The sequence below is a fragment of the Protopterus annectens genome, chromosome 5.part0 (assembly GCF_019279795.1).
Source record: "Protopterus annectens isolate FY-2018-M chromosome 5.part0, PAN1.0, whole genome shotgun sequence".
NCBI lineage: Eukaryota > Metazoa > Chordata > Ceratodontiformes > Protopteridae > Protopterus > Protopterus annectens.
This window is the reverse complement of record NC_056735.1, coordinates 1,799,724,550-1,799,747,475: the sequence shown is the minus strand read 5'-3', so window position 1 is coordinate 1,799,747,475 and position 22,926 is coordinate 1,799,724,550. Positions and strand designations below refer to the sequence as shown.

General features: G+C 38.4%; 1 pseudogene; it reads left to right on the top strand.

Annotated features, from left to right (window-relative positions):
• Positions 1-1,402: 1,402 nt before the first annotated feature.
• LOC122802419 overlaps positions 1,403-22,926 on the top strand; it is a 107,238-nt pseudogene continuing 85,714 nt past the window's right edge.

Here is a 22,926-nt window from a genome sequence, read left to right as displayed (position 1 = left end):
GGTATCTGCAATCTACTGTGATGAAAGTACTAAGCATTAATGTTAATGGAATTAAATCACCTATCAAGCAGGCTAGACTGCATACCTGGGTAAGAACACACTCTCCTAACATCCTGGCTGTTCAAGAAACTCACCTATCAGAAAGAGAACATAATAAATTATCTGTGTGGGGATATGATCCTATTGCATCCTCAGCACATTCCTCTAGGAAGAAAGGAGGAGGTTATTAGTCCACTTAAATGGGGCACTCACAGCGTTTATGTTCTGGACACATTCTCTGTTTAGGGAGGTGAGCCAACAAATGGGATATTTTGCTGTGGATACCAAGTGGTAATATTAACAAATGTTTTATTTGCAGCCGTGTACGGAAGTTATACAAGCTAGGCTGCTCTTTCAACATATTCAAGATAAAATGATAGGAGCCCTAATATTGGTTGGTAATTTCAATTGCCTTACCTCACCCAGAGATTGCACATTGCAGCACCGCCATGTCTCTCTGCACTTGGCAAGTCCTTAAATGAGTGGACAAGAGACTTTTTTTTGTAGATACCAGGTCCTTGTTTGGTCAGCAAGGGTTTGTGTTTATGCATTATTCTGCCTACTTAAAAAAGTGAGCATAATAGGCAGAATGTATATAGGACAGATATTAGTGGATCCCATATACTGGCCATGAGTCTCTGAGCTGCTCCATACTCAGTAACTCCTATGCCTTAACTAAGAACTGGAGACTCCCATCATATTACACTAGTAGGATGGAATTCCCCACCATTCTTTACAGTATTATTCAGGAATTTATGGATGCTCATGAAGATATGGATTTCCCTCCTCATATTTTATGGGATACATATTAGGGATTCATTCTTCCTCAGCTGAGAACTTGGTCTAGAGGATTATGGAAAACCTTGCATCAGGACTTGAGAAATCTGCAAGAAGAATATAGGGAGACAATCTTGGGCCAAGCATCAAGGGGGGCTTTGGTTGATACTGCTGCCTGGCGGCCATTAAGCAGAAGATTCAGGATAAAATTAACATAAAAACAGAAACTGCATTAGAAGGGCTGCGATTACAATATTATGAAGTCTCCTCTCATATGCATTTTTCACTGGCTTGGAAATGTAAAGCTAGATCTAGTCAGGTATCACTATATTTATTGCACTCAGAAAAGCTACCAGTCACTCCAATAGACCCCTGAGTTTTATCAGCACTACTATTAAACTGATCACGGGGACAACAACTAAACACCACCATTCACTGTTCAGGAAGATCACCCAGCGGGTTGAGCCTTTAAGACTACGTGACTCCCCAAGCAAGTGCTATTTATGAGACAGACACCTCCCTTTCTCAATACTATATAGATTTGCTGTTTTGTAGGATTTAGAACATACATCAGAAAGCAGACAACATGAGAAATTACAGTGTATCTCTGGTTGAATCAGCTCCTTGGGGTTTCAGTCTACAGGATAGCAAAGACTTCAGCATGCCTTGGGCAATCTCCAGGCTGACAGATGGTGGGAAAGCAGCTCAGGGTGGTATTTCAGTTGGATGATATCATTCTATCCATCCATGGGGGTGAGTACAGAGGGAATGACTTACCTGGAGGCACAGAACAAGATAAAAGCCTGTACTGAATCTGTGAAAATGAGCCTTCAAAGGGTTCTCACATTCAATACCTTTGTTTCTGTTCCTGCACAAAAGGAAGAGCCTAAAGAAGTAGAAAAACCTGTGACTGTAATATCCACTGCACCAGCTGTACCCAAAGTCTCTAATTCTACAGCCAACTTGGAATATAATAAGACAGCTAGGCCTTTATGAGCTGCAAGTTCCCCAAAAGTCACTTCAGTTCCTTCACCATCATCAGCTTTTACAGCCACAGCAGTTACCTCATCTTGTGCATCCCCAACACAACCAACGTCTGCATCTGCTACTTCTCCTCCTCATCCTGTGCCTCAACAACCCATTGCACCCTCACCACCTTTTAGCACCAGACCTAATAATGGAGGATATTCACCAGCAGCAGGTGTTGCTAAACCTGCAGTAAATCCCTCATTTAATGTTCCATGGCAGCCAGCAACGTATGGTATGTCTGCCAATCTGTACTCAAGCAGCAACGTTGTGGAGGCAGTAGAGGTGCAGGGAAAAGAGCTCAAGGAGAACCAAGGTGACAGCAAACAATGGAATGATACTATGAGAAGACATATTCTGGATACCAATATAGACATCTCACATGCTCCACCTTTTAGTGGTGCTACTAAGTAACGACTGATGGTGGACACTGAAGACTGGCATCCAAGAACAGGAAATACACAGTCCAGGTCTTTTTGCATCCTGGCACAAATCACTGGCACGGAAAGTACTGTTTCAACTCCAACTCCTCCCGTAGAAAGTCAAAATGAGAAAAATGACTGTGTGACACCAACCCCTGCTGGTGGCCATGTAGCAGCTTTAGTGAAGACCATGTCCAAATTGCCAGCGACTCACCAATTGACTCATAACCATGACATTCTTTATAAATTCTGCAAATAAAGGACTAATCTAATTTTTTCCAACTATTTGTAGTAATTTCCTTGACTATTATTAATAAGCTCCAGAGAAGCAGGATATGAGACTTGGCTACACATAATGGAATTGAAGCAATAAACAACACCAAAATTCTAGTTAACATAAATGTTTCAGACCAAAGTGTTTTCAAGAAAGGCTGATTTTTTTCCCAAAGAGACTGTAGAACTTTATAATCATAAAACATGTGCTGCCTTTCTACTTTGATTAAAGAAGGATTTACACTTCCAGCAATCTCCTTTTGTTTTCTAAATAATTTAAAATCTATGTTGGGTGCAAATGAGAATAACCTCTAAAATACAGATATGATCCTTTTTTGAGGATGGTAAATCATTTTTTATCTTTTGTAGTTAAAGTTTAGCAGCCCATTTAGTGAGTATAATCCATACAGTTATCTTTAATGCAGCATTGATTGTTCCTAATTATTTTATATATTTGGGCAAATATGATCTGCCTGTTTCACAATCTATTTCAAAATTGTTTAGAAAATCAACAATAGCTGGGTATTATTTTCTAATTATATATGGCATTAAACTGGCTTTTGAGGATAGGAATATAAACCATTTGTCTATATCCAATTCAGAGTCTGTATTAAGTAAATTATTTAGTCTTTCTCTTAACATTTGTTTCCAAAAGATCAAATTTGCATTTTTTAAACTTGATGCTTCTAAAAATTCAGTTTACCTAAACATTTTGATGTTAATGCAATACAGAGTAATGCAACCCCCCACATTTTTATCTCAGCGTATTTATATATAAAATCTCTACATGTTTTAATGTGTTATTTATTTAAACAAAATCTGTTGGATTCCAGGTGTTTCTAAATAAATATTTATTTTTAACATGTTATCTAAATAGAATTTGTTGGATTATTAGTGTTTTAAATAAATATTTAACAAACTTTTCATAGTGTTATTTAAGACTTGTATATGATGCAAAGTTATATCCTTACTTTATTTAACCAAAATAAATTTCATATTTTTCCAACTGGCTGAATATTCAGAATTTAACCACAAATCCATTGCATTAATAACTGAGGATATAGCTTATATTTCTAGGTTGTTAATTACTTCATCTATAATATTTTCTCTTGCTATTATTCATTCTGCAATTTCAATGTTGCTCTTGTGAACATGAGTAATGGCTGAAAAGGGTGACTTGGCCAGCCCATCCACCCAGTTAAAATATAAATAAATAAGTAAACAAATTTACAGTTTTCCTTCTGACTCAGGGCATAGGGTTACATAGCAAGGTTGAGAGTAATTGCTGTATAACTGAGGTACACGCTTCTCTTCTGTGTTTTGAAACAGCCTTAAACCACCTGTAGTAGAAGGCCCATAGAATATATACAAATGTCCCCTTAATGATATCACAGTGTTTCAGCTACATGGCATCTGGATGTCCACTTTTTACTTTTTAAGTCTTTATTGCCCTGAATGCACTCATCAAAAATTAAAAAATAAAAAGTCATGGGCATACACACACACACACACATACACACACACACACACACACACACACACACACACACACACACACACACACACACACACACGCACACACACACGCACGCGGCTAGTCCTTAATATGATAATAATGAAGAATTAATCAATATGGTACACTTCAGGATTTGTTTGAGTAACTCTTTCTCTAGAATGCAGGAAAGTTGTATTATATTAGTAAGACTGTGTTTGTGAAGCCATGGGAATGGGGTTCACTATCAGTGGCAAACTAAGAGTCATAAAAGAAGAACATGAAATAACTTAAAATAATTTACTGCTTATTCACTTGCTTACGTACTGCATTTTTTGACTGAAAATGCCCATCATTGTAGCCCCAGTTACAGCAAATCCTGGGTAGAAAACCTTCAAGACTTGGTATAATCATACACAATGAGCAGCAAACATTAACTGTATATGAATTCATACAGGCAATTGCAGGTAAGAACAGCATTGCACATATTATACATAGAAATCATTTAGTGAAGTCAAAATTCGAGTTAGTTCACTTGCATGACAGAAAAAAATACATGTATAATATAAACTAATACAAGCACATAAGATTACTAAAAACCCGACATATAATAACTTCAAAACCATGAACAAATTGTGAACAGTTGGCAAGATATCAGAAATGAAAGGAAAAAAGTGAAATAATATCAGGGTTGCTCACAAGGATGAAAATCTAAATTGCTGTAAGCTAGACAAGAACATTGTTGTGCATATTACTTGGCTAACAGGTACCATCATAAAGACAGTTCCACTCTGTCTGCAAATATTTTTAGAGAAATGTTATTTTTTATTCAGAGATGAGTTTTAGGGTACAAAGAAACGCATTACAAAATTTACCAAATAATACATATCATGTATCCCAGTACTTGTTATTCCTTTCAGGTTTATATATTAGCACTCCATCAGGTCTCACTTCCTCTCACACAAAAGTATAGGCTAGCTGGACACTTTGATGAATACAGAAGCCTATATGCAGTTTTTAGCAGAATAAAGGGCAGCTGCTGGGTAAACTACAGTTAGGCTGCAAAGAGCAATGTAGTGAGGGATTGTAAGAGCAATGTAGTGAGGGATTGTCCTGCAGTGAATCTCAGTATCCTACTGTAAACCTATTCTATCTTGTATATAATAATGGACTGTAAGTTAATTAAAATATTAACTGATTAACAGAGACAGGGAAGCAAGCACTCTTACAGTAGAGAGTAAAGCTTAATTTGAGAGCATTTTATTTCTATAGATTCTACTTAAATGTTGATTATTTTTATCACTCCATTGCCTATTTGATTGTCAAACCAAAGCTGGTTTCTTATGATACAAAGTAGCTGTTGTCAAATGTACTTCTTGAATAGGTAAGGTATCCAGGTGTTCACTAGTAAGGCCTGCTTTTGATGATATGGAAGTTCTAGACCTTTTTCCTTGGATTTTGGTGCTAATAGTATCAATTGCTTGTTTTTTTGTTTTGTTTTGTTTTGTTTTATTTGATTGATAAAAGCATTGCTTTTTAAGTATATAATAGGTTGCCCAACATATCTGAATGATTCATAACAATGAAAGAAAGCTGGATTGGAGAACAGAATTTAATATAGGAACTAACAACTACAAGAAAAACTGTGCAGTTAAGGGGTACTGGACTCGTTTTATATTTTCACAGTAATTAACCATGTCATTTATGAAGGCTGTAAAAAATGGAGCCAGTACTGAGCTTGATTTAAAGGTAGTAACACATTTTATGGAACAGGCAGCTAGGTCAGAACTATAGATAATGCAACAAGCTAAATTGAGCTGGTTTGTCACATGGAGCTTCACAAGAGCTCAATAAGGTAGTTGTAATGAATTGAATCATATTGTCTTGTCACAGTGGAAGCTACTCAAAACAGTAAAGACTGCATTACAGCAGACATGTATTGAGTTTGAACTAAACTTGCAGCAATGCCTTTTGTATATGTGCTGACTCATATCTTTTGAGAGGAAGACAGCATGGATTCCTCAGACTTTCAAGAAAAGATTTTCTAGATCAAATTCTTATTTTAAAAAATGGAGGAGATATAGCAGTGGTAATGACTGCTGCACAGTTTTCAGAATTGCAGAAAGTATTTGCAAATATTGAAATGTATTGGAGCAAAAAGATTTATAACCACATTTTATAAATATTTTTAAGGCTTTTGGTGTCTGGGTTACACTTTTGGCTAGCTTTCAGCTTCATTCAAATATCCTTTGTCAGCAGATGCAGAAATCCACTTAGCAAACCAATCTTTTTACCAACAGACCTCTAACCCCATTTATAATATTAGCAACATACAACTGGGAATTAGGGTATATAATGCTTCGAAAGATTTGCTGGTGGTTCTATGTGTCTGAAAACTCTGTAGTATGACAGAAATTCACTCCAACTGACGTGGAAATAAGAAATGATTGATAGTAATGAGCAAATATTAAGAACAGACATTGTAGCTTATTCTGGTCTCTGGTCAATGGAATAGAGTAACAGTATAGTGTGCTTCACATGCTCAGAAAAAAAGTTTCAAGGTTGTGAAGATCTGTACCTAAAACCTTAAAAAGTTATCTTAAGAGTAATTAGTTTACTTCCTTTGACACCACAGAGAACTTTAACCTATAAATGTATGATATTGTTTATCTTCAACTATACTGTTTACAGATCATCAGGCAGATTCAATAAACCATACATGGTCTGTTAAGACTGTGTACATTGCACCACAATGTGCACATGGTAGCACACTGTTTTCTATTCAGTAAGCCATGTAGAGCCACACAACCACAGTAAACACTGTGGCATGCTAATTACAGCATAAGCAGCTGAATTGTATGCTAATCAACCAATCCAAGATGGAGGAGCTATTCAACAAGCTATAAAGCACCATGTAGACTCAGTGCTGGTTTTCCCTGCAAATTCCAAAATCTATTGGAATACAGCCAAAGAAAGGAGTCTACACTGAAAGAATGTTAGGAGCTGTTGTATGTTCGACAGGCTGAAGTCTATGCTGATGCTGCTTCTAACAGATCATGGCCAAGAAGAAGAGTTTTCAGACCCCATTTAACTTATCACAGTCTGAACAAGGGGGAAATTGTAGAACGCTACAGGCTGGGTACAGACACACTACAAGAACTCTGCAACCTCATCAACTCAGACCCAGGGCAAACTGAGGGGAACCCATATCAGTGGAGACAAAGGTATGTGTGGCAATTAGGCTTTTAGCTACAGGAACCTTTCAGAGATAAACAGGAGACATGTTGGGGGTGTCACAGATATCAGCATCCAGGATCCTCCATCAGTTCCTGACTGCTATGCTCGAACATACCAGTTACCACATATATTTTCCCCATACTCCTGAGGACAGGGCCAAAAATATGCAGGAGTTCTACCCTGTAGCACACTACCCTGAAGTACTGGTTGCCATAGATTATACACATATAGAAATTAAGGCACCACAAGGAGAACAGGGAAGGCTCTACATAAATAGAAAGGGATTCCACTCTATTAACTGCCATGTTGTGTGTAATACCAAGGGAATTATCTTGAATGTGTGTGCAGGCAACTCAGGCAGTTACCATGACTCACATATATGGCACACCTCCCAACTGTATCAGAGTTTACTAGGGGTGATATCCCACAGGGTCATTTACTGGAAGATGTAGGTTATGCACTGGAATCATGGCTGATGACACCCATCAGAAATGCACACAAACACACACACACACACTAAAGAATACACAACCAAATCAGAGATTTCACAGACCATGTGTTTGGACTGATGAAGTCACAGTTCTGGTACCTAGATGTAGCTGGGGGAGCCCTGCAGTACAATCCCCATACATGTACTGAAATATTCACCATTTGTGCCATCCTACGCAACATCATCCTGAGAAAGCAGCTTCAACAGGATCAAGAAAGGAAAGGGGCACACATCCCACCACCAATGGCAAGGTCACCATAGCAAGATGCAGGTGAGGCAACAGAGGGGGAGCCAGCAGCTGCTGTGGGTGTAGGCAGATGTAGATGTGCTCAATATATGCCTTCGCATTGACTGAGGCAACACATAGCATACCCACTCACCACCTAATGGGCTAAAACCTTCATCCTATGCATACACATATAATAATACTGATGCCAGGCAAGACATACAACCTTTACCTACCCATGTAATGGCTGTCTACTGCTAGCATCAGACAGAGTCAGTCCTGAACTAAAACTATTGGATTTATAAGGTAAGTGTTGAACCTGGAGTATATTGTATAATAACATGAATGAATGTCATATCCTTGCATATTGTTACTTGGTAATGTAAGCAAGTAAAAGGTGGGTGATTTGTACAGAAAGTACTTTAAAATGTGACAGCAGGGACTTATGTGACTACATCACTCTATCAAGTAGTAGGCCTCAGGCATCAAAGATTCACATAATCATACCTCTGAAAAGTACTGATGGCAACCAAAGGTCCTCAGTTTGGCATCATACCTTTGTAGTGGAAAATCATTAAAGAGAGAAGTTACAAAGGAATGAGACTCATTTCACAGTTTCAGACTTCACAACCCTCAGAAGATTATTAAACTACTGATGCAAAAAAATGCTTGATCCTATCAACTGTCTAACTTTCTAAGACCAAAATATGTCAAAAGTACAATTAGCAAAACAACATCACAGGCGCAGATATACTAAGCACTAAGTCACCTATGCACCCTGAGTATCAGATGCAAATGTTATGCATCCTTGAATCCAAAAGATAGAAAACAGGGATCTAACACAGTTATCATCACTTGCACTGCACAGGGTGTTGTGTGTTGGGGGGTGGGGGGCAGGAAGCCTAGCCTGGCACAAAAGCTCAGTGAGTGTGTGGGATTAAGAAAGAGAAGCAGGCAAACATTCTGATAAAGTAACAAATGGCCAGTGAGACAAAATGAGCTTTAAGCTTCATGGCTAAAGCATGTAACTGTCTGCTGCATGAGCTCCCCTAATGAGGGTGCCCAGAACCACAACCCCATGGCCTGCCACATCTGGGTGTGAACACCTAAACCACTGACAGAGCAGTGGAAGTAGTGCTACTATGGGAGTGTGATCAGGCATGGCCATGTCGGCTGACAGCAGATGATGTGGCTGACCTATGCCCAAGCGGATGCCATCCCCTGCCCAGTAGATGTTCTGTCACAGACACTGCCCATTCCAACATGTCATTCATCCAATCCATTAAATCGGCAATATGGTGGAGGCAGTCATGCATGTCAGCCGATGCTACATCTACAACCCTAAGCATTTCTCTGGAGGACCTATAGGAACATGCCTGCACATCCATGACAGTCCTAAACATACGTCGAGTGGCAATGGAAGACACACCTGGATCAGGTGAAGGATGGACAGCAGGCCTCCCCTGAGCATCCCTAACAACCCTCCTGCATGACACCTCACCCACACTTTGGCTACAGCCAGAGGTAACAGGCACTGAAGTCACAGTAACCACATTTATCCGATCGAGTGTCTCACCATCCACCTGTCCAATATCTGAGGGCTCACTGGAATGGGTTGGCATAGACCTACTAGTTGTGCCCGATGGAATTACAGGGGATGGTTGAATGTCAACCTCAATGTCAGATTCAACCTCTGCACCCCCCTGACTTTGCCTCTGTTTGCCCACCATCATCATCAGAGTCTGCCAATACTCTGATATCAGGTGGAAAGAGTCCTACACTTCCACTGTCAGGAAAGAAATTAATAGCTACACTACTATAGTCAAATGTATGCTAACAAACTAACAGTGGTACCACTACTACAGACAGAGCAGCAATACCCACAACAGTCATGACACCCACATCACAGATATGGATAAAATAAATATTTCTTTGAACTGCTCATCACTACTAACAAACAAATATTTTGCTTACCATTTGCAGATGATGCTATGCTTCCCATGGATGATGGTCCTGGAAGATGTTTAAGCAAAAGGCAATAACACCATCATCATAATTAACAGTAGCACAGTTGTTAAAACTTTTTGCTCTTTATATGTCCATTAAAGATACTTTTAACAAGAATTTGAATGACAAGTCTGCCCTAATCCCATGTGTAATCAGTTAGAATGTGTTGTTAACCATATCAGTCTACAACTACCCCCAAATGAATTTAATGTTAAACAGAACTTAAGTATTGCTGTCAATATTTTACTACACAAGAAGTATTTAACAAATGAAACAGAAAAGCCTACCTGGAAGCTCCTCCTGGGACATACTTCTTCTCCCTGAAATAGTAGCACCAATGTCAAGGACATGCTGTTGTGCACATTCCTTGGAGCTGTCTGGATTCCTTACAGTGGACAAGAACTCTTCATTTGCTGTTAGTGGTGGCACTATAGCAGCCCCCCTTCCTGGTACCCATCTGTCAATGGGCCACTGCAACTGTTCTTCTCCATGCAGATGAAATCATGTCAGTAGCCCTATGGCACACCTGATCATATATCCTGCTGTGGCTGCTTACTGCATTCACAACAGCAACTATCAGCTGCCAAATTTGCATTCTGTCTGACATATTTCCACATCCCCTCTCAAACAGAAAGGTGCCATGTTGCCTGAAAGCTTATTACCTCATTTTCAGGGTCACTGAATGGGGGATTTCAGGGATTGGGATGCCTGGGTGCCATAGTCCTAGGTGACCTAAAACACAACAGAAGGATAATAGACATAAGTATCACATAACTAAAAGTTGTGTTTCGATATAATGCATTAAAGGTAGCATTTCACTATTGCCTACTGGAGAACCATAAAACAGTCAAGATATTCAAATATAAAAAAGGAATGGTGTGGTTTTAACATATTACAATCACACACAAAGCAAGGCTGCATCCAAAAAAGGACAGCAAAAAAAAAAAAAAAAATAGCAAAAATCTTGTTTATGCAAAAACAGAAATGCAGCTTTGCTTCCCCACCCCCAAAAGAACAGGCAAATGATACAGTTTACTAACAAGCCGTCAATGAAGTGCTAAAAGTCCAATCAAATATACTGTCCCTGAAACATGTGTACAGATTTAACACAGAATATACCATTTTAAGCTATTGCCAGTCATGTCTACCTGTAACCAGCACTTCCATAGAGGTGTGTATGGTCCATCCTGGAAGGCTAACACCCCTGTGTCGTTGACAATATAGGATATTTACATTTCACAGAAATAATAATAGAAGAGTGTACAGAGGAAAACATTTGTAACATTAGCACTTTTGATAACAGTTAATATGGCTGTGCATCTGAGAAAGTGAAATGTCCTGACAAACATGCCCATGTCATCAGTACACTTCTAAGAAATGCATACAAATAAAGGTAGCATTTCTAAGATATATATATATATATATATATATATATATATATATATATATATATATATATATATATATATAAAAGCAGATTTGTTCTTAATGACATTTCAGCATAGGCAGTATATAGCTGAAAAATGTAAGCAGTAGTCTTCTGTGCAGATCTATCCCAAAGTAATATCCTCTTCTGTGTTATCCACATAAACAAGTCTCCTCACCTACAGGTTCCCTAGCTGCACAGTTCCCTTTTTATGGTGTAGATTCAGGGCTGTGATCACAGTGAAGATGCAAATGAGGTGTCATTAGACTTGCTGAATGCCATTGGCTCTGTGCATCAGATGTAAACATAGTGCAGGCACTCCCTCAGTGTTTGTTTATAATGGATTGCAACTGTGAATGATTACTGGTAGGAAGAAGGAAAGCACAACAGTAATTCAGACTGCCCAACCTCCAGTGTGTGTGTGTCAGCCAGGTTTGACTTACAAAGGGTAGAAGTAATTGTATCAAGGTTTCAAATGTAAGTAAGCAGTACACATTTTACAGTTTCTGTCAATAACATCCAACCTCCCCTTCATTTCTTGACAACTGCATATTATTGGCATTTAATATTGTTATACATTTTAAGGACAAGGATACAGAATGCATTACAAATTTCATGTCTCAGATTACTGCTCAGATAAGACAATAATGAGCAACAAACACAGAGAGATAAGACAGAGCTGCATTTTTGCAAGCAGTAGTCATAAATGGTTGTGCGATCACTCAATGCTCTACATCTGAAATTAGTACATGTAAAAACAACTGTCATATGTTTGGTTAGTACTGTGGATGATGTTGCAGTTGGTTGTATGCATAATGATTTCAGTTTTCTGCTGCAAAGCATTTTATGTGGCAAAGAGGGATAAGACCCTTACTGTGTTTTTAAGGTTCATTGGAGTGAGAGTTCAAATCCAGACCCGTGTAAAACTATTCCATGTGTACCAACAGATATTTTGTAGTGTTTATTTCATAGATTTCTTGTCTTCATTTTTAACAAATTTTCCTTTTTTTTTTTTTTTGTTAAATGCCGGTGTTTGAATGGTGCACAGCTTAGCCCAAACAAGGGAAATGGGGAAATACACGGAGAAACACAATGAATGTTTTGTTTAGCTGTGCTTATCTTGTTTGTGTGATGCTTAGCAGTGCACAAGCCTGGACTAGTGGCATAAACAAGAAGCAGACAGAACACCTGCAGACAGTGTAAAGGTCAGAAAGGATACGTTTTTGCACTTTTTGCTGTTAGTCATGCAGTGCCGCTAAGCAACCTCCTTGCAATGCCACTTAAACACGCTGTGCTACGTCAACACATAGTAACATACAGCAAAGGTAGAATTGCACAATCAATACTTATTTAAAAGTATTACATACACCTGGATTTGAACCCTCTATCATCTGGGATGTAATGTCGCAATGTATTTTCACCTGCTGCCGCAGAGACAGCAGGTGTGTTTCATACACTCAATACTAACTTTCAGAATTTTAGCAATGAGCCTCACGTTTGCACACTGCTTAACTGCATGCAAACAGGGAAAGTTCAAGAAATGTGTATCTCGCATATGCAAACATTTTGCTAGCCATCCCACAAACCCGCTCACCTTTGCACTATGCAAATTAAATAATAGCATGTATTACTTTTGTGTAGTTTCCATTTAGTCTTCATGCCATGAAACAGGATAAGGGAAACAAAAAATGAAGGCCCTATCTAAGAATATCTCACATATTTACACTGCAGCCATGTGTCACCTGCCCCTATGCACTGCAACCCTGTTCTCTCGTGTTCACAAATATATCAACTACACTACATAAGTTAATAAGAAACATTGTGTGATATACCATATAGTCTTTAGAATGGCAATACACATTCAGATTTACAAACCCTTGCCTTTATTACTACTCTTAATTATACTTATCATTCCCTATCTACTTACTCTCTACGAACACCATAGATTCCTAGGACTGCATACCCACATCACACACACCTCTGTCCTTACCCCCAGCTGCACTCATAGTGTTAGCAACCTCCCCAGCTCAGCTAAGTACTCAGCAGCCATATTTCATAGACTCCATCACATCTCTCAATGTAACCCAGTAGCTAGAAAAAATAAGAACCTAATTTTTAAACTTCTACAACTCATCCTAAAAGTTCATGTCCACTCCCTGTTAGATGGTGATATACACCCTAACCCAGGTCCTACCACTATCACAGCTACACCGCCTAATACACCAACAAATTCAATCAGACAGACACTTACCAAGCCCCTCAACTCTCTCCTGATAGCTCATCTTAATATTCGTAGCATCAATAACAAAATAGCTCACCTGCATGCCCTAATTGATGTTTATTCCTTTGACATCCTCTGTCTGTCTGAAACATGGCTTAATCCATCAATACAAGACAGTGCAGTTCTACCCCCTGGCTATAATATCATAAGACGAGACCGTAACACTAAAAAAGGAGGCGGCGTAGCCATACTTTATAAGAATGGATTACAAGTTACCTTGTTAGCCTCCAAACCTCCACTTTGCAACAATGCAGAAATTCTTCTAACTAAGATTCAGCTTAACAAAAGCAAAGCCATATATCTATCATGTGTCTATCTTCCCCCAGGCAATAACATCAACACATTAGAGGCTATCCTCAGCTGGCTCTCAAGTAACTACCCCAAGAAACCATTATACTTGGAGATTGTAAGATTAGCTGAGACTCCTGTATATCTGAGCAGCCTTCTACTCATATCAACTTATATGGTTTTACCCAAACTATAACATCCCCAACCCGCACCAATAAAACTAACAACAAAACTAGTACCCTTGACTGGATACTCACTAATACCCCCAACTAAACTATAAAACAGGCACCCTCCCTGAGGACATAAGTGATCACTTGCTTACCTATTTAATCAGAACAAAAACTGTCATCCTAAACTCTACCATCTGTAGAACTATTCGCACTACCAAAAATTTTAACCCTGCTCACTTTCAAGCTGAACTAGTCACCTGTGACTGGTCACCCTGAAATACCTCCCAATAGATAATGCCGTGAAATACTTTAACTCTAAATTTCTAACCATTTTAGACAGCCATGCCCCATTACGCAAAGTTAGAATTAGAACCAAACCGGCACCATGGCTCACCAAAATGACCAAACAAAAATCCTCCAAAGAAATAAACAATGGGCCAAATGGCCAACAAAAGCTCCTCAGATCACCTGCAATTCAGACAGCTAAGAAATGAAACAAAAAAAGCCATATTAGCCGATAAAAGAAACTACTACTACCAACTACAAAAAAACAACCAAAATAATCCCCAACAATTCTGGCGAGGTATCAATAACCTCCTACACCCTGGATGCTCAAGTACTCCCTCTCCCTCTGGCTCTGATCACAACAATCCCATCCAAATAGCTGACTCATTTAATACTTTTTTCACTGAAACCATACAATCCCTAGCCAACCAGCTATCCCCTAGCACCCCAGGCTCTGCCACAACCTTTACCAATAATTCTAATCAATTTCATTTTCAGCCAGTGCCCACTTCACTTATCTGTAACCTCATACAGAAACTTAAACCCACTACTCTCTCTGCTGATAAATTACCTGCAGAATACCTGCAACAAGCTGCTAAAGTCATAGCCTACCCCATATCCATCCTCATTAACAGAACTATTTCTGAAGGATCTATTCCCCTAATCTGGAAAGTCTCTCACATAATTCCCTGCATAAGGGCTGTAACTCCAAAGAGTTGTCCAATTATAGGCCCATAGCTATTCTATCTCCTTTGGCAAAAATAATGGAGAAATGTATACACATACAACTGTTAACCTACCTACTGATCACAATTTATTAGCACCCTGTCAACATGGCTTTAGACCATTTCATAGCACCACCTCTGCTCTCTTATCCTTCACTAACCATATTAACAGTAATCGTAATATTGATACTCTATCCTCAGCTGTTTTTATTGACCTGTCCAAAGCATTTGACATGGTGAATCACCATCTCCTTATAGACACACTCAAAAACCTGTCATTGGACAACCATACTATACAGTGGTTCCAATCATACCTACATAACAGGCAACAGGCTATACTATGGGAAAATACTTTATCTTCCCACGTCCCAGTCACTCTAGGGGTCCCACAAGGATCTATATTAGGCCCATTACTCTTCTCCATCTTTACAAATGACCTTCATTCTGTAATTCCTCAAGCTGACTGTATCCAATACGCTGATGATGTCACACTCATATGCGCTGCTGCTTCTCAATCAGAACTTCAGTCACTAACCCAAATGACCTTTAGTACAGTTGAAAACTGGCTCCTACAAAGACGTCTTATCCTTAACCCCAAAAAAACAAAAATGCTACTATTTACCCCCACCCGCAGAACCTCCCCACTTAACTTTACTATTACTTCAAATGATGGAACTATAATATCTCCTGAACCAACCACCAAACTACTCGGGGTACTAATAGATAACAACTTGTCCTTTGAACCTCACATTAATAACACCATAAATAGTAAACAAGAAACTAGGTTCCCTCTATAGAATAAAACCCTTTCTTACACCTCCAGCCAGGGTTACTATTGCTCATACCCACCTCATCTCTACCTTGCTCTATGCCTCCCCTATCTATACCAAAATATGTAGAAGTAATCTGAGTAAACTTACATCCTCCTACAACAATATTGCCAGATTTGCAGCTGGGTCCTCCTATAGAACTCATCACTGTATCAATCTGAATCAGTTAGGATGGTTAGAGCTGCCAAATTTAATACTTTTCAATCAATTAATAGTAGCCCATAAGATCCTGTATTTACCTCAAAATGCACCCATACTTACATCCCTAGTCATCCCCTACAATAACCTCAAGACCTTACGCTCAGCTAATAACCTACTTGTACAAATATCAAAATCCAACAACTTAGCTGGTGACACCTTGTTCTCCAATACAGTAGGTAAAGCCTGGAACATCCTCCCAAGCCAGCTAACCTCAATATCCTCTGTCAGCTTATTTAAAAGCAAGCTTAAATCCTACCTCAAATCACACTGGCTATGCCCCTGTGTTAGCCCAGACTAAGTACCTAACTATTAACTAGACTCCCACAATTCCTAGCCTTCCATGATCATGATCTTGTGTTGTCTCACTAATTTTTAGTGAGCTTAACCTTCCTTAGGATTTTTTCTCATGTAAATAAGTATATACTGTGGAATGATCAAACGCCTTCATATAGTATCACAACCTATATGTTAAATAACACTAGAAATACATCCTTGTTTGCTGTTCTTCTATACTCTATCTATTGATCTCTAGTGTTTTTCTTTCTTAGGTTTTTGTGAGACCTTAGTATCTCTTATCATAAATTACTAGGTGTATCTAATTTTGTAATATGTTATAAAGATTTGTACAACATTTCTAATACAAATGTATTATTCTTATTCATCTATTCTTAGATATTTTTTTTTCTTTTTCCTACTGAAATATAAAATATATAATCTTAGGCTTGTACTATAATTGTTAAAACTTCTTATGTACCAAATTACACTGTTATTGTCTTTGTCTTGACCTTTTATGTTGTTGTAATTTCTGGAGCTTTTCTCCTCGGGCCTCCACTGAAAATGGACATATATCCAGCTGGACTAGCCCGGTCAACAAATGTAAAATAAAAAAATAAAATAAAATAAAAATGTAGATACCTGTTTGCAAGTAGTTTGCAAAGCTGTATCTTAAAGTATGCCTGCACATTGGAACACAACCACCATCACATGCAAAACCTGAAATATCTTGGCAGTTAAACATGCCTACACATCCATTTATTGCAGACCTCCCAACATCTTCTCTCCAGCATCCACTGCTGATGTTATCCACCATGAGTTGTCATGCAGGCTTCTAAAAGTCAGACTTGTGCCATGGCACTTGTGAAAATTACTGTTTCCTCCAGTTTGTGAACTTAGGTATGGGAGGATGGCATAATGGTTAAGGTGTTTACCTTACAGACGCAAGGTATAGGGTTTGATTCTCACATGGGGTAATTGGCTAGGCTTGAAATGGCTCACAAGGGCAGTTAGCCTAGTTTTAACCTATGTACCTAGATAGCGAGAGGTTCTCTTCTCACTGCAGTCAGCTAAGAGGCGTGTATCTATCTAGTCAGAAGAGCATAAGTGTGCATCCTGCAGTTACCACTCCAATCCCATGGATTGCCAATTTTTTGACACTAGCACATACCTGCATATCCATTTCATGCTGGCCTTCCAACAACTTCACTCCAGCACCCACTGCTGATGTCATCCACTATAAGTTGCCTTGCAGTCTTGTAAAAGTCAGACTTGTGCAGTGCAGCTTGCATAAAGTACTGCATTCTCCAGTCTGTGTACTTAGATAGGTAGGGGTTCTGTTCTCACTACAGTCAGCTGGGAGGCATGTGTGTGTGTGTGTGTGTGTGTGTGTGTGTGTGTGTGTGTGTGTGTGTGTGTGTGTGTGTGTGTGTGTGTGTGTGTGTTTGTGCACTTACTTTACATTGGAGAGTGCACTCTACACCAGCATGTGGGACACTGCTATTAGCATTTTCTCCTCACCAGATACAGCTGATATCATCAGCTATAAATTGTTGTCTGACATTCTCCAAGTCAGTCTACAGTAAGAAAACACTGCCACGACTTGAATTCCCTCACAGACTTCTTTATTGAAACAGTCTCATACAATTTAAAAGATTGAGTGCTTTCTTCCCTATGCCCAGGGATTTAATCAGAATCTATGTCTATTAACAATGTCCCCCCTTATATACTCTTTAACAATGATGACATCACTCATTATCTAAATAATCATTAATTAGAGATGTTTAAAGTGCAACACACTTCAGTTTAAAAACCTTCTGTTATAAATATCATAAAACATTCTATTAAAATACATATCAAACCATTACCATTACCAAACTCTCCAAGTCAGACTTCAGATGTGGTGCATGTCTTAAATACATAGCTCTCTAGTTGGTGTACTTAGGAAGGGGTTCTGCTCTCAATGTAGTCAGCTGGTATGTGTGTGTGTGTGTGTGTGTGTGTGTGTGTGTGTGTGTGTGTGTGTGTGTGTGTGTGTGTGTGTGTGTGTGTTTGTGCCCTTGCTTGACATTAGAGAGAGCATTTTACACCAGTATGTAGAACACTGCTATAAGCATTTCATCCTCACCAGATACTGCTGATGTCATCAGCTATAGCTTGTTGCAGATGTGCTATATTCCCATCAGGGCAGGGTCATAGACTGGCCTGCGGGCCAGGCACAAGTCACCCTATCTTATACGATATAGATTACAGTGACAGGGCTTTCAGTCTATCCACATACATTGTTGCATGGTTTGTAGGGCCTGTGTTTGTTTTCTAGGTGAGAAATGATGGACCTTTTCTATATGAACACTAGTAATATCCCAGCTGTGTGTGACAGACATGTGTAAGTTTTTAATGCTAAATCCATGTCTTTTACATCTGTTACATGTCCTAACATAGGTCAACAAGGGCATGCACGATGAAAATGCTATTATCCTGTAGAACATGACCAGGCCAAGGCATTTGACACAAATCCACACTGAGGTATTCACTCAACACTGTCAGATGTGGCCATAAACATCTGTATCACCAAGTTGGTTGACCACTGGATCACATACATGGCATCTAAATATATCTCTGGTTCAGTAGTCAGGGCCATACATCAGGCACTTTCCTGTCCATTATTTAAGTCAAAGACATCAAGAATGACATATGCATCCTGTGTCCAAACAGGTGTCTGGGGGACTACAGATTGTGTGCAATCCTTGTCTCCAACTGTGATATTAGTATAATACAGACAGTATCAACACACACCAAAGATTACTGCCATAGCCATGACAACACATGAGATGAAACAAAAACATGGGGGGATTTGCACATTATGAAAACAAATGCACAAACCAAGGATTATGTAGACATCACCCCTTATAAGTAGACCAATCGGTACGTGGCATGTGTCCATGGTGATGTATGTGGAACATCCACCAGCATTTTGGCACAGTGGTGAGTACTCCCTTGTATGTAACACAACTACTAAGTATGTGCAGGACATCCACATTAAAGGCCAGAATACCTCCACATTTCACAGCCTTCATCACATCAATAACTGAGTACAATGCACCCTTCTTCATGTACCTCCCTACACATCTTCCAGTGATGCATAACTGAAGTGTAACACCTTTGCCATAGTGAGCTGTCACACATCTTATTGACCATACCTAGGAATTCTTTTTGTTGCATAAACATTACTGTCTGATGGTACAGAGCAGCCATCATGGTGTTACACCAGATGCATGTGTGATACCTGTTCTGGTGATGCACACAGTACATACATATCTATTGGACACTACTGACAGAATGGGTTAGATTCATGACCATGTGTATTGTGCCATATATATGCCATATACACTAGTCCACTAGCCTGGATTTATCATAATGCCACATACAGGTATAGTGGTGTCCTCCCTAACACCTGCAACAGATGTTACAGTGTCTGAACAGTGTGCATGATTACCCTCATAGAAAGCTGACATGTCATAATAGTTGTACAAGTGTGTTCATGCAGAACCATTTAGGATCACTCACAATCACATATCTTGTGTCAGAGACATGGTATTACTGGTGGTATTATTCTGATATTGTCCATGACTGTGTGTGCTTCTTTTACTGTTGTTCATGGGCCTGAACTGTATCCTACTTTTTGGAGACCTCTGCTGATATTACACTCATATTCAGACATACCAGTTTGCACAGCTTCACAATATGCACCATCTCCAATTGTATATCACATCCCTGATAGATGTACTCTCCATTGTTCTTATCAGGATGCTTATCTCACAGACATATCTTATCCATTGTTATGTCACCTTGTCTGACAGTCACATAATATACATTTTTACTGTGAAGTCCGTACTATACCATGTTGATATGTGATTAGTGTTCCTGCTACAACTGTCTTCCATTTAGATGCCCTCATCTGCTGTACATTACAATATTTGACTTGTCCTCTTTCCCTGTGTTCATTCCTACAATTCATCTGTGTGTCCCTATGCAATACAAACACTTCCCCTGACTGTTTATTTTAAATAGCAGTTCATGTATCCTTACAGATCATTTACCCAACTTTTGTACAGAAAGGCTTGAATGGGTTTTCAGACTACTCTGCACTGTATGCACTGTCTTGTACTGTATTTCAAACATATACATTACTATATAATAATTGCATAATAATTACATAATCTCCTTATTACTCCTCTATCCAAAGTTATAACCAATCACTAACAACCAATCCACCTATTATTTCTCCCTAACTCATTCCCTGGTGAGGGAAAAAAAATACACATATATATATATATATATATATATATATATATATATATATATATATATATATATATGTAGCGTCACCTCACAGTAAGATGCTGTCCGGTTCGATTCTCGGCTAGAGCGTCTTCTGCGTGGAGATATGCGTGAATGGACATACCTTCGTTGAAGGTTGTGTGTCAGGGCTGGTAACTCAACATGTAAAAATCAACTACCAATCATTGGCGGACCGGAGTTCTGCTGTGGTGACCCCTACCCGGGACAAGCTGAAAGTCACAAAAAACAAAAAAACAAAAAAAAAATATATATATATATATATATATATATATATATATATATTAGTTTACATGCAATTGGTCGTACAACCAATAGTCGAACAGGGTGTTATTTGAACTTATATGTCAAAGATTTAGATGTTGAACAGTCGGAATGTCATATAAAATTCAGAATTCGACATTTCCGACTGCTCTACCACCTAAACAAGCACTACCATGGGTCAAAAAGGGGGTGATGTTTGACTTTTCGAAATAATTGCATTCGCATTTATGCCGAACTGGCGTTCTGCAGTCGAACATGTTGTGTTCAACAATTGGCCATACGACCAAATCCATGTATATATAGATATATATATATATATATATATATATATATATATATATATATATATATATGTGTGTATATATATATATATATATATATATATATATATATATATATATATATATATATGTATATATATATAGAAAGTGGATACTAGTATATCTCAGTTTTTAGTACTTAAATTGAATTAAATATAATTTTTTTCTACAAAATGTCTTTATCTTTACCTCTATGTTAAGCAGAAGGTGCTACAGTATTTATAAAAAAGTTTGTTATGATGTGATAATTGTTTTATATATATATATATATATATATATATATATATATATATATATATATATTTTTTTTTTTTTGTTACATAGTTTAATGTCTTTCTTTCTAAAATTGTATAACTACCAATCTTCTGTAATCTGATGATGTTGTTTTACTCATTGTAGAGCCTTTCTCCCTGGGCCTTCACTGAAAATGGGTTTCTGACCCAGTGGAATTTCCTGGTCATCAAATGTCAATAAATAAATAAATAAATAAATATATGATAAACCCTAGTAATCACTGTTGCTTTCCATGCAATCTTGCTAGCTTAAATTGCTGTAAGGGAAACAGGTTCACTATCCATGTGGCACTACACAGTTTCCTGGCAGCCAACACTTTTGCCTGCCTTGAAACTGCATTTATTTGTGTTTAAATATGTTGCACAGCACAAATATGTAATTAACACTGCTGGTCACATTAACTCTATGTAGGGTTTGCACAAAGCCTTCACAGAGTTTATTGAATCTTGCTGCATATGTGAAGCCCAGATAAGAATGGAAGAAGCCTTCTGTTTTATCACTAATGCACAACCGCAGTCCAATTGCAAATTAAATAAAATGTTTCTGAAATTCATGGCTTTTCAAGCTTCTGTAGAAGGAAAACCTTGGTATGGCTGATATTGTGACAGTATTGGAAAGCATACTCTTTCTAAAAGAAAGAGGAGAATTGATGGCACACTTTTGGTAAGGCCTTCCCTGTGATTAGATATATGCCAGAAATTCAAACTTCTGTTTTATTCATTGTCTTTACCACAAGAAAACCAAGAAATGAAATCATTGCACACAATCTTTAAGTTAACATGGAGAAGTGTTATACTATATCACCTCTTATTATGCCTTCTAATATATAATAAACCCACAAACTGAGCTAAGTAGAATGCTAAAGTTGGTAGTCAAAGTACAACTGCAATAATGGTAGATTTAACCTTGGAGTATGAAATGAAGAGGGACATACACAGAAAGTGCAGTTGTGTGAGTAAGCTTGCAATAACAGTAGATGTCCAAATGATCACTGTTGTGGTAGCTTTAGCTATATGGGTTATATCCGGCCTAGGATAAAACAGCCAACCAGCTTCCAAAGCTTAGGGGCACATTCCATGTGTCCAGACCATTGACAGCTCAAGCAGGTCTGAAGAAAATTAGTGCTCTGTGCACCAAGCCCTTCAAAGCTTTCTTGCCAACTGAACCAGGGAGGCCAGAGCCCTGAAAGAGGTCAATACCAAGTAGGTAAAATCAATGTCC